Below are 16,333 nucleotides of genomic sequence, written 5' to 3' on the forward strand. Positions count from 1 at the left end.
AAATTGAGGCCTAGAGATTATCCAAGACCATATCATAAGCAGTGTTTGACTCTAGGCTGGAGTTAATGTCATTATACTGTTCATATTATTTCATGCCTGAACTGCTTCTCAATTTTTTCTTGCCTTATTTATTTTTTACAGAAAAGGCTGTAAGCATTTAAAAATTTCTTCACATAGATGTCATAATGAATTTTTTATTGTGGTAGAATATATATAAAATTTACATTATTACCATTTTAAAGTATACAGTTCAGATGCATTAAGTACATTCATTATTTTGTGTAACCATCACCACTATTTTGTTCTTCTTTTTCAAGATTGTTTTGGGTTTTCGGGACTCCTTGCAATTCCATATGAATTTTAGGATCAGCTTTTCCATTTCTGCCAGAAAAGGCCTGTTTTCTTAAATTTCATCTTCAGATTGTTGATTGTGAATATATATAACTACAACTGATTTTTGTATGTTGATCTTGTACCCTGCAACTTGTAGATTCTTTAGGATTTTCTATATATAAGATCATGTAATTTGTGAATAGTTTTATTTGTTCCTTTTCAATTTGAATGCCTTTTATTTATCTTGCCTAATTGCTCTGTCTAGGACTTTCAGTAGTGTGCTGAATAAAGGTGACTAAAGCAGGCGTCCTTGTCTTGTTCTTGATCTAGGGGAAATTTTTTCAGTCTTCTACCGTTAAGTAAGATGTTAGTTGTGGATTTTTCATAAATACTTTTACCATGTTGAGGAAATTCTCTTTAATTCCTAGTTTGTTGAGCACAAACAGGTGTTGGATTTTGTCGGATGCTTTTTCTGCATCAGTTGAGATCATCGTGTTTTTTTCCCTTTCATTCTTTTAATATGTGGTATATTACATTTTAAATTTTATATGTTTAACCAACCTTGCATTCTTGGGATAGATCCCCTTGGTCATGGTGTAAGGTATAATCCTTTTAATATGCTGCTGGATTTCGTTTGCCAGTATTTTGTTGTCATAATGATTTTTCTACTGTATTTTGCAAATTTAGTATATTATATTATTATTATAAATAATAATAATTATTCCCCATTTAGATTGCCTCCAAATATTTGCTAGTATAAACTTTTTTTTAATGCATACAGCTTCTTTTTTTAAAAATAGGTTTATTTAATTATTTATTTATTTTTGGCTGTGTTGGGTCTTCGTTGCTGTGTGCGGGCTTTCTCTAGTTGCGGCGAGCGGGAGTACTCTTCGTTCTGGTGCACGGGTTTCTCATTGTGGTGGCTTCTCGTTGTGGAGCACGGGCTCTAGGCGCATGGGCTTGCTTCAGTAGTTGTGGCTCGCGGGCTCTAGAGCGCAGGCTCAGTAGTTGTGGCGCATGGGCTTAGTTGCTCCGCGGCATGTGCGATCTTCCCGGACCAGGGCTTGAACCCGTGTTCCCTTCATTGGCAGGTGGATTCTTAACCACTGTGCCACCAGGGAAGCCCCAGCTTCTTTTTTAACAACTGACAATTTATCAAAATAGTTGATTTAAGCATCTGCAATGATGACTTCAACCTTGATTCCTAGCTCAGTACTGACAAAAATAATCTGTTTAATTATCTCAGACTGTGCAAGTCAATGAGTTGCCTGTGGATGCTCATTTGAAAAAGATCCCAAGTCAGTACGTTTACCACAAGGAGTTTTTCTAAGTAGTGATTCTCATAGTCTTGGTAGGCATCCAAACTGATCCTTTCACTTTGAGATTCTTTTTCTTTGCTCCTCTGATCAAGTCAGCACACGCCTTCAACAGAGATTTACCTTGTGGTTGGTTAGGGTAATTCTAGTTTGGTAAATCACCACTTCTGGTCCCATGGGTGGTTTTCTGTTATATTTAAGAGCCATGGCTGTGGTGAGGCTTCCTCATAGACTTGTTCCTTGGGGAAAGCCAACAGTGGTGAATTGGGAGCAGAAGCCGGAAGCAAGAGCTGCAGACCTGAGTTCTGCTGCAGCTGTGACTGTATCTTCTCAAAGAGTGCATAAGGTGTTTTTTTTTTTTTTTTCATTTCTGACTTATTTACCTAGAATAGATTTCTAGAAACAGAATTATTGTGTCAGAAGATACATTTTTTGGCATTTAATAAGTACTACGTGGTCATATTACTTTTCAGAAGGATTGTGTCAATCAATATACACAGTTACCAGCAATATGTATGAATACCAAATTTGTTGTACAGTTAAAAAAATTAAAATACAGTTGATGAACCCCAATGTTCATAGCAACACTATTTACAATAGCCAAGACATGGAAGCAACCTAAGTGTCCATTGACAGATGAATGGACAAAGAAGATGTGAGATACACACACACACACACACACACACACACACACAATGGAATACCACTCAGTCATAAAAAAGAATGAAATAAAACCATTTACAGCAACATGGATGGACCTAGAGATTATCATACTAAGTTAAGTAAGTCAGATAGAGAAAGACAAATATCATATGATGTCACTTATATGTGGAATCTAAAAAAATGATACAAATGAACTTACTTACAAAACAGAAATAGACTCACAGACATAGAAAACAAACCTATGGTTACCACAGGGGAAAGAGAGGAGGAATAAATTAGGAGTTTGGGATTGAAATATACACACTGCTGTATATACAAGAGATAACCGACAAGGACCTACTGTATAGCACAGGGAACTCTACTTAATGTTATCTTGTAATAACCAATAATGGAAAAGAATCTGAAAAAGAATATGTGTATATATATATGTATAACTGAATCACTTTGCTGTACACCTGAAACTAGCACAACATTGTAAATCAACTATATTTCAATAAAAATTTAAAAAAAATACAATTGACATACTGTATTTTATGTTAGTTTCAGATGTACTACATCATGTTTTGACATTTTGCATACATTATGAAATGATCACCCAAATTTGTTGTACACTTGCACAAGGTATTAAAATTTTTTGAAAAGAATTAACTTTTGGAAAAATTTTCTCAGTGTTTTACTTTCAATTTTATTCATTTTAAGAATGTTGAACCTTTATCTTCATCTAATGTCTGCTTATGTTCAGTGTGGGACTGTATATTTGAGATACTTATTTTGATAGAGTTGATAAGAATTATTGAATCCCTACTTTTAGAAGGTGAGGAAGAAAGGAAAGTCAAGGTTCACCCTGACCTGGGGTGAACCTGGTATGATTCTTGGTGTACTAGGGGGATATACTGTTAACAAAGATACTAGGTAAAGGAAAAACTATTGTTTCTCTACTCAAGACAATTCTGACACTAACTACCTGGAGTTAGTGCAGACTGCACAGGTTAATGCTCAGTCCCAAAAGACTGCCTTCTACTTCAGACGCTAATCAAAAATCCAGGCCTCCTGTTCTTCTAACTGACCAGCTATAAATTTGGGGTTCCCGTGACCCCACTTTAAGTTTGATAATTTGCTCAAATGGCTCACAGAACTTAGGAAAGTGCTTTACTTACTGTTACTGGCTTGTTATAAAGGATACAACTAGGTACAACGAAATGAAAGAGATGCATAGGTCAAGGTATGTAGGAAGGGGCACAGAACCTCTGTGCCCTCCTCGAGCACACCACCTTCCCACACCTCAATGTGTTCACCAACCTGGAAGCTCTCAGAACCCCTTCATTTAGGGTTTTTAATGGAGGGTGCATTACATAGGCATGATTGATTAAATCATCAAGGATGAACTCAATCCCCAGCTCATCGTCCCTCCCTGTAGGTCAAGGTGTAGGGCTGAAATTTCCAACCCTCTAATCACAGGGTTGTTCTTCTCATAACTGGTCTTCATCTTTCAAGTGTCACCTCATTAGCATAAACTCAGTTTGGTTGAAAGGGGCTTATTTTGAATAACAAAAGACTCTCCTCTCACCTCTATCACTGAGGAAATTTCAGAGGTTTCAGGAGCTCTGCCAGGAATCTGGGCTGAAAACCAAATATATATTTCTTGTTATATCACAATATCAGACTGGGAAATTAAAAAAATTTTTTTAATTTTTATTTTATATTGGAGTATAGTTGATTTAATTGACATATAACACTGTATTAGTTTACAGTATATGACATAATTTCGTATATGTATATATTGTGAACTGATTAGTTAACATTCATCACCTCACAGGTAAACTTTATTGTGATGAGAACTTTTAAGATTTATTCTATTAGCAACTTTCAAATATACAATACAGTATTATTATTATTTTTAAAATTTATTTATTTTATTTTTGGCTGCGTTGGGTCTTCGTTGCTGCACGCGGGCTTTCTCTACTTGTGGTGGAGTGGGGGCTACTCTGTTGTGGTGCGCAGGCTTCTCATTGCGGTGGCTTCTCTTGTTGAGGAGCACAGGCTCTAGGCGCGCAGGCTTCAGTAGTTGTGCCACGTGGGCTTAGTAGTTGTGGCTCGTGGGCTCTAGAGCGCAGGCTCAGTAGTTGTGGCGCATGGGCTTAGTTGCTCTGTGGCATGTGGGATCTTCCCGGACCAGGGCTCGAACCCGTATCCCCTGCATTGGCAGGTGGATTCTTAACCACTGCACCACCAGGGAAGCCCCTTTGGTGTCGTTTTGATTTGCATTTCTCTAATGACTAATAATGTTGAACATCTTTTCATGTGCTTGTGGTCTATTGGTATATCTTCTTTGGAGAAGTGTCTATTCAGGTCCTGAGTCTATGTTTTAATTGGGTTATTTGTCTTTTTGTTGTTGAATTGTAAGTGTTGTTTATATATTTTGGATACTAGTTTCTTACCCGATATGTGATTTACAAATATTTTTCCCATTTTGTGAGTTGTCTTTTTACACTCTTGTAGCACACATTTTAAATTTTGATAAAGTTCAGTTTATCTGTTTTTTTCTTTTGTTGCTGTGCTTTGAGTTTCATACCTAGTCTGCTTTTTCTGTGTTTCTACCCTAGCTCTCTTCTTTTCCTTGGACAACCACAGAAGTTTCTTATCTCAAATGCCTTGCTCTCTCTAGTTCATTCTCCACCCAGTAGCCAGGGAGATTTTTTTAAATGGAGACCAGATCATATCAATCTTCAGTTCAAATCCCCTCATTGCAAGTGGAATGAAATTCACATATCTTCTGTGGTTCACACAGTCCTGCAAGATTTGATCCATATTTTTCTCTCTACCTTCTCTCTCTAGCCCTATCCATCCTTGCCTGCTACGCTTATTGCCAGGCTCTTTCTCTCTCTAAGTAGTCTGTGATTGCTGTTGGTCCTTCCTGAATCTTTCTTCTGTGGCTCTGACCAACTGGCTCCTCTTCTTCATTTAAGCCTCAGCTTTAGAGAGGCTTTTCCAGATTGCCTTGCCTAGAGCGGGTCCCTCTGTTGTTGGGGTTCAGTAGCACCCCACGTGGTTACATTAGAGCTCAAGTAATGATCTAGAATTCTTATTTGTTTTTTGTTATTTTTCTCTCAATAGAACAGAAGCTCTGTGAGGATGGGGAATTTTCATTTTCTTTGTTTTGTCTTCAGCACTTAGCATACAGCCAGGCCTATAGTGTATACTTAAAAAGATCTTGTTGAGTACATGAGTGAGTTTATGACTGAGGAGCTGATTTGGGAGACTGCTATCACAGAGTATATTGTGGGAGCACAGAGATGGGAGCTAAGGTAGGAACTAACTGGGCGTCAGTGGTGTTGCAAGCAGTGAAGAGGTCAAGTTGGGTAAGGCCAGTGTTGAAATGATTGGACCCAGCTGTAATTCTAGGGATAGGATAGAGGCTTCAGTGGGGTTGTGGTAGAAGAGGTCAGGTGCCAGTGGGTCAGGGAGTTTGTGTGTGTGTGTGTGGGAGAGAGAGAGAGAGAGAGACAGGGAGGGAGGGAGGGAGGGAGGGAGATGGGGGCTGCAGAAGACTCAGACAAGGAATGGGGAGTACATTTTGAAGACGTAAAGAAAGGACCTGGTGGTAGCTTGAAGAAGTACAGGTATGAGGGAAGGTCTTTGGTTTTGTTTTATTAGGTTAGAGTCACCATTAGTATGTTCACATGCAGAGGGAAATGAGCCAGTGGAGAGGTAACATCTGATGGAGCAAGGTCCTAGAATGGCAGGTGGGGAGGTGGCTTAGAATGGAGAGAAAAACTGGGGACATCTCATATTCAGAAACTGGAGAGGAGTGTTATATGCTTTAGCTGTTATTTAATTTAAAGGGTAATATAAGGTTTTACTTCTTTTATTTATTTATTTACTTTTGGCTGCATTGGGTCTTCGTTGCTGCGCACGGGCTTTCTCTAGTTGCGGCAAGCGGGGGCTACTCTTCGTTGTGGTGCACGGGCTTCTCTTTGTGGTGTCTTCTCTTGTTGTGGAGCACAGGCTCTAGGTGCACGGGCTTCAGTAGTTGCGGTGCGCAGGCTCTAGAGCTCAGGCTCAGTAGTTGTGGTGCACGGGCTTAGTTGCTCCACGGCATGTGGGATCTTCCTGGACCAGGGTTCAAACCCATGTCCCCTGCATTGGCAGGCAGATTCTTAACCACTGCGCCACCAGGGAAGCCCTAAGGTTTTACTTATTTGTGCCCTTGATTCAAGGCCTTGTCTTTTACTTACTTGAATCTCATAGGTGAATATTTAAGCTAAGGGAAAACAGTATAGAGGTTTCTCAAAAAATTTAAAATAGAACTACCATATGACCCAGCAATTCCACTTCCAGGTATTTTTTCAAAGAAAACAAAAACACTAATTCAGAAAAATAAATGCACCGCTACGCTCAAGGCAGCATTATTTACAAGATAAGGAGGACGCAACCTAAGTGCCTATTGATAGGTGAATGGATAAAGAAGATGTGGTATGTATTCACAGTGGAATATTACTCAGCTAAAAAAGAGAATGAAATCTTGCCATTTATGACAACATGGATGGACCTAGAGGGTATTATGCTAAGCAAAATAGGTCGGACAGAGAACGACAAATACTGTATGATATCACTTATATGTGGAATTTAACAAATAAAACAAATGAACAAATATATTAAAACAGACTCATAGATACAGAGAACAAACTGGTGGTTACCATAGGGGAGTGAAGTTGAGGGATGAATGAAATAGGTGAGGGAGATTGAGAGGTACAGACTTCTGGTAATAAAACAAGTAAGTCACAGGGATGTAATGTACAGCATAGGAAATATAGTTAATAACATTGTAATAATTTTTTATGGTGACAGAAGGTAACGAGTTACCATGGTGATCATTTTGTAGTATATAAGTATATTAAATTACTGTGTTGTACGTCTGAAACTAATATAATATTGTAAGTTAATTATACTTCAAATTAAAAAAGATAAAAACATGTGGTCTGCTAGGGCTGTTCTTGTGTATTATATTCTCACAATAAGTTTTTCTCATGTATTTTTTCCTGTTTAGTGTAAAATTTAGTGTATGACTCTGGAATTTTAAAAAAGGTAGGCGTGTTTAGCTTGTAATTTTTCTTTTGCATTTGAGGTTCCATTTAAATGAATTTGAGATTCAAAAATAGATGGCTTGAGTTTTTCTTAGTCCAAGACCTGATATCTGCCAGGGAATTCGTTAACAACAGTTTTAAGATGTGATACCCACAAGATATTGTATGTGAAGACAGTGACTAGTGATGTCAAAATTTGGATAAAGATTTTTTGGATAAACCAGTGGCTGGAGAACTATTGTTCAGTTTGCAGTGTTATAATTAAACACTTTTTTTGAGGCATCCATTATTTTTAAACAAAAGTAAAATTATGATTAGAGGAGAATTTGCTTCATGCTGTAAATAGATATATTTATCACATTTTGTCATGTTCTTGATGGCTCTTTTCAGAAAGATTATTGAAGCTTTTTTGTTTGGTGACTCCATGACCATTAACAGGGCAGCTGATTTGTCTTGCCATTACCAGACCAAGTGTCCAGTGCTCAACTAATGGGTTGGTTTCTCAACCAGAAGGAGAAGCCCCATCTGGTTGGTGATGCTCCAGGGTTTTTTTCTAGCAATCTGTAGATAATTCTCAGAGTATGATTCAATTTAATGCATACCAAATTGTAAAAATGGTATATAAGTCTAGTAGATGAGTGGTATCTGAAATGATAATAAGTGAGAATGGGATTTAGCACCCTAAAATGAGTGGTCTTGCATATCTTTTTAAATGCTTGTCTTTATTTTTGTAAGTTGGCTAGGGAGTTTTCACAGTTTGTTTTTGTTGAAGAGTAAAGAATGTGTCTGGCCTTTGTCCCAGATTCCTGGCACAGAACTTCCAGAACTCTTAGGATTTCCCAAGTGGTAGGAGTGTTTTTGTTACTCATGAGCCCTCTTGGATCATACCTGAGTTTATGTTTATGAGATGATTCAAGATGGGGCCTGGTCACCAGAAAGACCAACCATGTAATTAGAACACTGGGGCTTTGAGCCAATCTGACCTCTGGGGAAAGGTGAGGGGCTGGAGATGGAGGTTAATCTCATGGCCCCTGATTCAGTCAATCATATCTATGGAATGAAACCCCAATAAGGCTCTGAACATCAGAGCTTGGTGGAGCTTCCTGGTTGGTGATATGCTAGGAGGGTAATGCACCCTGATTCCTTTTTTTTTTTTTGGCTGCATCGGGTCTTAGTTGCAGCACATGGGATCTTTCGTTGTGCCACGTGGGCTCTTTTTGGTGTGCCGGCTTCTCTCTAGCTGTGGCATGCTAGCTTCTCTCTAGTTGTGGCGTGTGGGTTTCTCTCTCTCTAGTTGTGACACGCGAGCTCCAGGGCACATGGGCTGTGTGGTTTGCGGCCCACAGGCTCTTTTGTTGAGGCACCTGGGCTCTGTAGTTGTGGTGCCGCGAGCTTAGTTGCCCCGCAGCATGTGGGCTCTTAGTTCCCAGACCAGGGATCGAACCTGTGTCCCCTGCATCAGAAGGCAGATTCTTTACCACTGGACCACCAGGGAAGTCCCTGATGCACCCTGATTCTATGAGGAGAGAGCATGGAAACTCTGTGTTCAGGACCCTTCCAGACCTTGCCCTATGTGTATTTTCATTTGGCTAGTCCTGATTTGTATCCTTTCTAATAAAACTGTAATAATAAGTATAGTGCTTTCTAAAGTTCTGTGAGTTGTTCTAGCAAATCAAACCTGAGGATTTGTGGGAACCTCTGAATTTGTAGCCAGTTGTTCGGAAATGTTGTTGGCCTGCGGACCACCAAAGTGCAGCTGGAGTAAGGACAGTCTTGTTGGGAACCATGTCCTTGAACTATGGAATCTGATGCTACTCTGGGTCATTAGCATCAGAATTGTATTGAAGTTCACCAGTTGGTGTCAGAATAGTTTTATATTCCTGTTATAATTCAACTTAAATTGGTGGCCAGATGTGAGTTGATGAGATGATATACCCAAGAAAGGGGGCATGGCTTTTAGTCCTTTCCAGCCCAGGTAATAGGAAATCATTCATTTAGCCCATTTACATTTAGTGTCTGTGTATTACAAGGTCTGTACTAGACAAAAAATGGTAGGAAATTCCCCATCCCTACAGCTTAGGAGCTTTTTATGTGATGTAGTAGACACATGGGATTTTTGTGTGCTGTGATAGAGAAGGAATGCTCAGCCGTTGGAATGGCGCTGTCTTCTTTGACAGGACATTGGGGCTGGGTTAGAGATGGGTCTTCTAGGCAGTGTGTACTTTAGGACCAGAGAGATGTCCAGTGTACTAGTGTGGATGGGGACAGGGGGTTGTGGGTGCCAATGGTTGTTTCAGAATAAGTGACTGTGTTTACTGGCTGGAAGTATGTGTTAGGGTAGTGCTTTTGCAGAGTGGTAAATGGACCACCTGTATAAGAATTACCCTGTACACCAAGGGGGGAAAGTGGCTGGGGGGGTGGGGTGGTAGGATGAATTGGGAGATTGGGATTGACATGTACACACTAATATGTATAAAATAGATAACTAATAAGAACCTGCTGTATAAAAAAATAAATAAAATAAAATTCAAAAATTCAAAAAAAAAGAAAAGAATTACCCTATCCACTGGTTCCCCCGTCCCCTTACAGAAATGCTGGTTTTCTTTTCTACTTTTTTTTTATGATGGAAAATGTCGATTAGTGACACTAGTAAGATGAATAGTGTAATATCCCCCCCCCCCATCTACTTATCCCCAACTCCATTAACTCATGACTGGTGATTCGATTTATAGTGTTTGCTAATTTCTCTTTGGGAGTATTTACCCATTTATTTAATTACTATGCCAGTTTCAAGCTACCACACAATTTTACTGAACAAGGAGTTAGGGAAAGATTCTCAGAATCAGTTCTCCTGACCTGGGGCAAGGTGGCCCCAGCTCATGACTCTTTCCCACTCAAACCAGCTTCCTCTTACTTTTTAAAAAATTTATTTATTTTATTTATTTATTTTTGGCTGTGTTGGGTCTTTGTTGCTGCACGCAGGCTTTCTCTAATTGTGGTGAGCAGGGGCTACTCTTTGTTGCAGTGCACGGGCTTCTCATTGTGGTGGCTTCTCTTGTGGAGCACGGGCTCTAGGCGTGCGGGCTTCAGTAGTTGTGGCACACGGGCTCAAGAGCACAGGCTCAGTAGTTGTGGCACACGGGCTTAGTTGCTCCGTGGCATGCGGGATCTTCCCGTACCAGGGATTGAACCCGTGTCCCTTGCATTGGCAGGCGGATTCTTAACCACTGCACCACCAGGGAAGTCCCACACCTTCCTCCTTTTTAAAAAAATTTCAGATATAATTCTATCCATAAGTATTTAGGTTTATATCTCTAAGGACTAGTTTTAAAAATATACCCACAAAACTTTTATTACATCTAAAATAATTAACAATAATTCCTTAGTATCAAATATTTGATTTGTGTTCAAACTTCTCCACACATCTCCAGATAGGTTCCAAGAATTACATTTGGCTGCTTTATCTCTTAAGTCTCTTTTAGTCTATAGGATCTTTCTTGATCTCTCTCTTTTTTCCTTTGAAGCTTATTTGTAGAATAAAGTTTATTTTGTAGATTTTTTTCACAATGTACAGTTTGCTGATTGCATCCCCATCATGTTTGCATCAAAGTTCCCCATCCCCTGTTCTTCCTCTAATTTAATAATTGGCACTATAGCAGTGGCTTTCAAATGAGGTTCCAGGGTCAATAACATCAGCATCATCTGGGAAACTTATTAGAAATACAGATTCTTGGCTTCACTCCAGGCCTATTGAATCAGAAACTCTGAGGAAGGGACCCTGCAGTCTTCTAAATGATTCTGATGCACCCTAAAGTTTGAGAACCATTGCTGTATAGGCTTGATCAGATTCAGGTTTGTCCCTCTCTCACCCCACTCCCTTACCCCCACCAGCTATTTCATGGCTGTTGATGTGTTTTCCATTAGAAGGCACTTAAGGCTGACTGGTCTCTCATTTATGATGCTGATGTCCATGTTGATCATTGCCTAGGCTATATCCATTAATTCACTGGGGTTGCAAATGACATTGTTCTAATTGTATCATTCCTTCTTTTTTTAAAAAATATTTTATTTATTTATTTATTTATTTGGCTGTATTGGGTCTTCGTTGTGGCATGTAGCATCTTCATTGCAGCATGCGGGCTCTTTCATTGCAGCACGTGAGCTTCTCTCTAGTTGCGGCACACGGGCTCCAGAGTGTGTGGGCTCAGTAGTTGCAGTGCGCAGGCTCTATTGTTGTGAGGTGCAGGCTCCGAGCGTGGGGCTCAGTAGTTGCAGCACGTGGGCTCTCTAGTTGAGGTGCACAAGCTCAGTAGTAGTGGTGTGTGGGCTTAGTTGCCCCACAGCATGTGGGATCTTAGTTCCCTGACCAGGGATCGAACCCACGTCCCCTGCATTGGAAGGCGGATTCTTAACCAATGGACCACCAGGGAAGTCCCTCTATCATTCCTTCTTCATGCATAAACTGGAAAAACTTCCCCTCATTAACTTTTAGGTTACCCTGTGGAATAGTTTGTTCAGAAAAGGCAGGATAAACGATGAGTCTTTGCTTTTATCTACCTGTTTTCAGAATAACTTGGTTCTCTAGCATCTGCCAAAGATGACAAATGAAGTCCTGTAACAAATCAGTGTAAATTTAAAGATTTAACTGTATTTGATGTTTTATCCATTGTCATTTTGTTCTTATTTGATGCTCATATTATCCTATCTTTGTGTCATGGGAACCTCTTCAGGTTTTCTCCTAATTCCTTTTGACATGATCCTAGCAGTCTTTTATAGTGTCCTTGATTTCTGGTAGAAGCTTTTCCAGTCTTGTTACATGTTTAGCTCCAGACCAGGAATTAGCAATTTCTTCAAGGAACCCTGTTTCTCTTTAGACAAAAATAGTAGAGATCATAAAATGCATGGTAGGGCTGGCTCTTTACTCCAGAGGTTAGTCATATTTCCAGTTTAAACTCAGGACTATAATGCTTTTACTCAACCTAATGTATATCCTTTCTTTAATGCCAGAAATCCCAGTATTCAATAACACAATTACTCATTTTCTTTATCCCATAATGCCCACATAACAGTCTCAGAATCGTAGACCAGCAGTATTATTTCTGAAAACTATTTCTTCAGTGCTTGTTATCTTTAGAGTATAGCCCGCTAGGATATCCAATTAAAGTCATTTGAAATAGTTCTTTGTGTGATTCTCCTCCCAATTAAATATATAGTTAGTTTGCTTTATGTTTTGGGGATTGCTTTTTCAAATTTAATTTTATAATTATGTAAAATATTTACATGGTTCCAAAGTCAACCAAATAAGGTATATTCAGAGGAGCCTGGCTTCTACCCTTGTAGCTTCCACCTGATTCCCTCCGCTGTAGCAGTGATTTTCATCCTTGGGAGCTTTTAAAAAATACTGATGCTCAGACTCCACATCCAAGCAATTAATTCATAATTTGGGAGAGGAATTGGAGGAGAGTGAGACCCAGCCATCAGTACTTTTTACAAGTTCCCAGGTGATTTTCAGGGATAGCCAAAGTTAAGTGAAGAACTACTGACATTTAACTTTTCAAATAAAATCTATATCATTCCATTTAAAAACACACACACACAGAGACACAAATGGGATGCATCTATTTAGATTCCTTTCTCTCTTTCTTAAACATAAGGAACTAACTATACTGCTGCACTCTTTGGTGAACAGCATGACCTGGAAAGCAGCTGTAACACGCTGTGCATTTAACCAAGCTCCCAAGCTGCCCTGCAGCTGCTAAAGCTGGAGAATGCCAATGTGATAGATGTTACGGGACTTAAAGAAAAGCAACAATTGAGTAATTTTTCTTCTAAAATATATTTTTAAAGTATAAAAGTAAGAAATTGTAAACACATATATGTATAATTCTAAAAATTAAGAATCCTGGGACATCATGAACACACATGTGACTTGGGATCTGCATCTTATTGCAGGATTCAGATATACTAACTGGCATGGTCTGTGCTTTCCATTTAATTACATGCTAGTCTGCGACATGTCTTGTGTTCTCATTATAACATGAAATTTTGTTTGTAAGAACGAGAAAATGGCTTAATTTTTCTAATCTGTTTTTTTTATTCAATTACAAAGGTGTTTGTTTTTTTTTCATCAATTACTGATGCCATTTTTTCCTCTCTGCTCTAATCCAAGCATCCAGTAGATATTGTGAGTGCCAACTGATGGTCTATCAGTTTAAAACAGTTCTGTGGCTACACAGTTTGGGAAATGTTGCTGTGGCTTGGGGACCTATTAAAAAGCTTTATAAAGGGGAGGGATGTTGTCATGTTTGGACCCTAGGAGGGTCCAACAGTGTGGAGGACTGGTCCAAAGCAGGGTGAGAGTGGATGCTGGGACACTGCATTGCAATCCACTGTAATAATACAAGTGAATGGTGATTAGGGCCTGAATTGAGCCAAGTGCAAGAGTTAGTGTTAGGGGCTAGCAGGAATGTTATAAAATAGGAATATTTTCCTTGAGTTGAATCACCACTTCTAAGGTGTGTTTCTCTGTTTTTCAGGTCCAGAAAGTAGATTTAAATGCACCCATATATGCTCATTACCTTGATGACTGACTCATGTTAATTAAATTCATTGGAAACTGACTTATACAGGAATTAGGTAGACCCAGCTTTCTATCCTTGCTCTGTCACAGCACAGACCTTTGGTATTTTCATTCTTAAGAAGGGAATTCTTGACTGCTTTTCAAGGGTGGTGAAAATTAAAGATGATATATGCTATATACCTGCCACAGTGTCTGGTGTAATAATTGGTTAGGCAGTCTTTTCTCTTGATCCTAGAACTCATATTCCCCAAACCTGGGGAACCCGCTTATATTAAAATCTTTAGGAAGTTGGATTGTCAATAAGAACTTTGATTAGAAAGCACAGAATTAGAACCAACAAAATAGCAATGGCTGGATTACTATGGTACATTACCTTGATATTCTTATGACGAACCACCCTTGCATGCCTGGGATAAATCCTGCTTGGTCATGGTATATAATCTTTATAATGTTGTTGGATTTGGTTGGATTTGCTAGTGGGTTTTTTTGTTTGTTTTTTGTTTTGTTTTGTAGGATTTTTTCATCTGTATTCATAAGAGATACTGATCTGTAGGTTTTTTTCTTGTGGTGTCTTTGTCTGGCTTTAGTATCAGGATAATGCTGGCTTCATAAAATGTATTATGAAATATACCCTTTCCTAATTTGGGGGGAAGAGTTTCAGGAGAAGTGGTATTAAATCTCCTCTAAATGTTTGGAAGAATTCACCAGAGAAGCCATCAGATCCTGGACTTTTCTTTGTTAGGAGGTTTTTAAATTACTGATTCCATCTCCTTACTTATTATAGCTCTGTTGAGATTTTCTATTTCTTCTGAGTTAGTTCTGGTAATTTATGTGTTTCTAGGAATTTGTTAATTTCATCTGCGTTATCTGATTTGTTGGTCATCAGTCAGCCACCTTTTCTTTTCTTTTTAAATTTATTTTTATTTTTAAATATTATCATACAATAAAATTTACTTTTTTGGTCTATAGTTCTGTGAGTTTTAGCACATATATAGATTTGTGTAACCACCACCACAATCAGGATATAGAGCAATTCCATCACCTCAAAAACACACTTTGTGGTATTATAGTCGCATTTTCTACTAACCCCTAGCTCCTGGCAACCACTGTTGCCTATCACTAGATCTGTTCTCTGTCACTAGTTTTGTCTTTTTAAGAATGTTATAGAAATAGAGTCATACAATATGTATATTTTGAGACTTTTTTCACTCAGCGTAATGTCTTTGAGATTCATCCAAGTTATGTTATCAATAGTTTGGGTTTTTTTTAATTGCTGAGTAGTATTTCATTGTATAGATGTCACATTTTATTCATTCATCTGTTTCCAGTGTTTGGTGGCAATGAATAGAGCTGCTAAGGACATTTTATAGTGTCTTTGGATTCCTGATTGTCCATTCACTGAAATCTTTACGCTTGTGATCATCAACTCTCCAGGTTTTCTGGAGGATGAATTTTTTTCTTTTTTTTCTTTTTTTGGCCGCATCCTGCGGCATGTGGGATCTTAGTTCCCCAACCAGGGTTCGAACCCGTGCCCCCTGCATTGCAAGTGCAGAGTCTTAACCACTGGACCACCAGGGAAGTTCCTGGAAGATGAATGTTTTTATGTACTTCTGGCACACAGTAGGTATTTAATAAAAACACATTCAGCAAATATATACTGAAAATTTGTCCTGTGCTAAGCATTGGGAATACACTGGTAAGTAGAAACAGACTTAACTCCTTCCCTTGGGAAGAGCTCACAGTCCTGTAGGGGACACCAACATCAACCAAATAATCACTCAGATTGTTCTAGCATTGTACCTGTGGCTTCACTGCTTTGAAGGAAAGGCACTTTGTTTCCTCAGAGCCTGTAATAGGCATCTGAGCTCACCAGGTAGGTCAAATATGGCTTCCCTGAGAGAAGTGACTACTCTCTCAATTCCAAAGTTTGAAATAGGAGTTAACTAAGCAAAGTGGTGAGAAAAGCATTCTAAGACAAGCCCTTGAAGTGAGAGGGAACTTGGTGAGGAGACCAGTGTGGCGGCCAGAATGCAGAGAGTAAGGAGAGCATGATCAGAGTTTTGTCCTTATCTGAAGACCAGTGAGAAGGCCACTGAATAATTTTACGTCATGGGGTGTGAGTAATGAGGATTATGGTTAGAAGAGATCATTCTAGCAGCTAGGTAGAAAAGGGATTTGGAGAGGGCTAGAGCTGGTACAGGTAATTTATTAAGAGGCTATTACTATAATTGAGGCTTGAGATGATGTTTGCCTGAGTTGAAGGGGGTGGGTGTTGAAGATGGATTCAGGGCTCATGTAGAAGGTAAGATGATGGCCAGGTCTTAGGGATGGATTGGATATGGGGTATGTGGAGAGAG

The 16,333-nt window shown here is 39.1% G+C and overlaps 1 protein-coding gene and 1 non-coding gene across 2 annotated transcripts in view; one reads left to right on the forward strand and one right to left on the reverse strand.

The window, feature by feature from the left end:
• PRKAR2A (protein kinase cAMP-dependent type II regulatory subunit alpha) overlaps nt 1-16,333 on the forward strand; it is an 83,087-nt gene that overhangs the window by 11,492 nt on the left and 55,262 nt on the right. The gene's annotated exons all lie outside the window — the stretch shown is intronic.
• On the reverse strand, nt 15,482-15,554 carry TRNAA-UGC (transfer RNA alanine (anticodon UGC)). The gene has a single exon. It is a non-coding gene; the product is annotated as a tRNA-Ala (tRNA).

Source organism: Eschrichtius robustus, chromosome 12 (genome assembly GCF_028021215.1).
Source record: "Eschrichtius robustus isolate mEscRob2 chromosome 12, mEscRob2.pri, whole genome shotgun sequence".
Classification (NCBI taxonomy): domain Eukaryota; kingdom Metazoa; phylum Chordata; class Mammalia; order Artiodactyla; family Eschrichtiidae; genus Eschrichtius; species Eschrichtius robustus.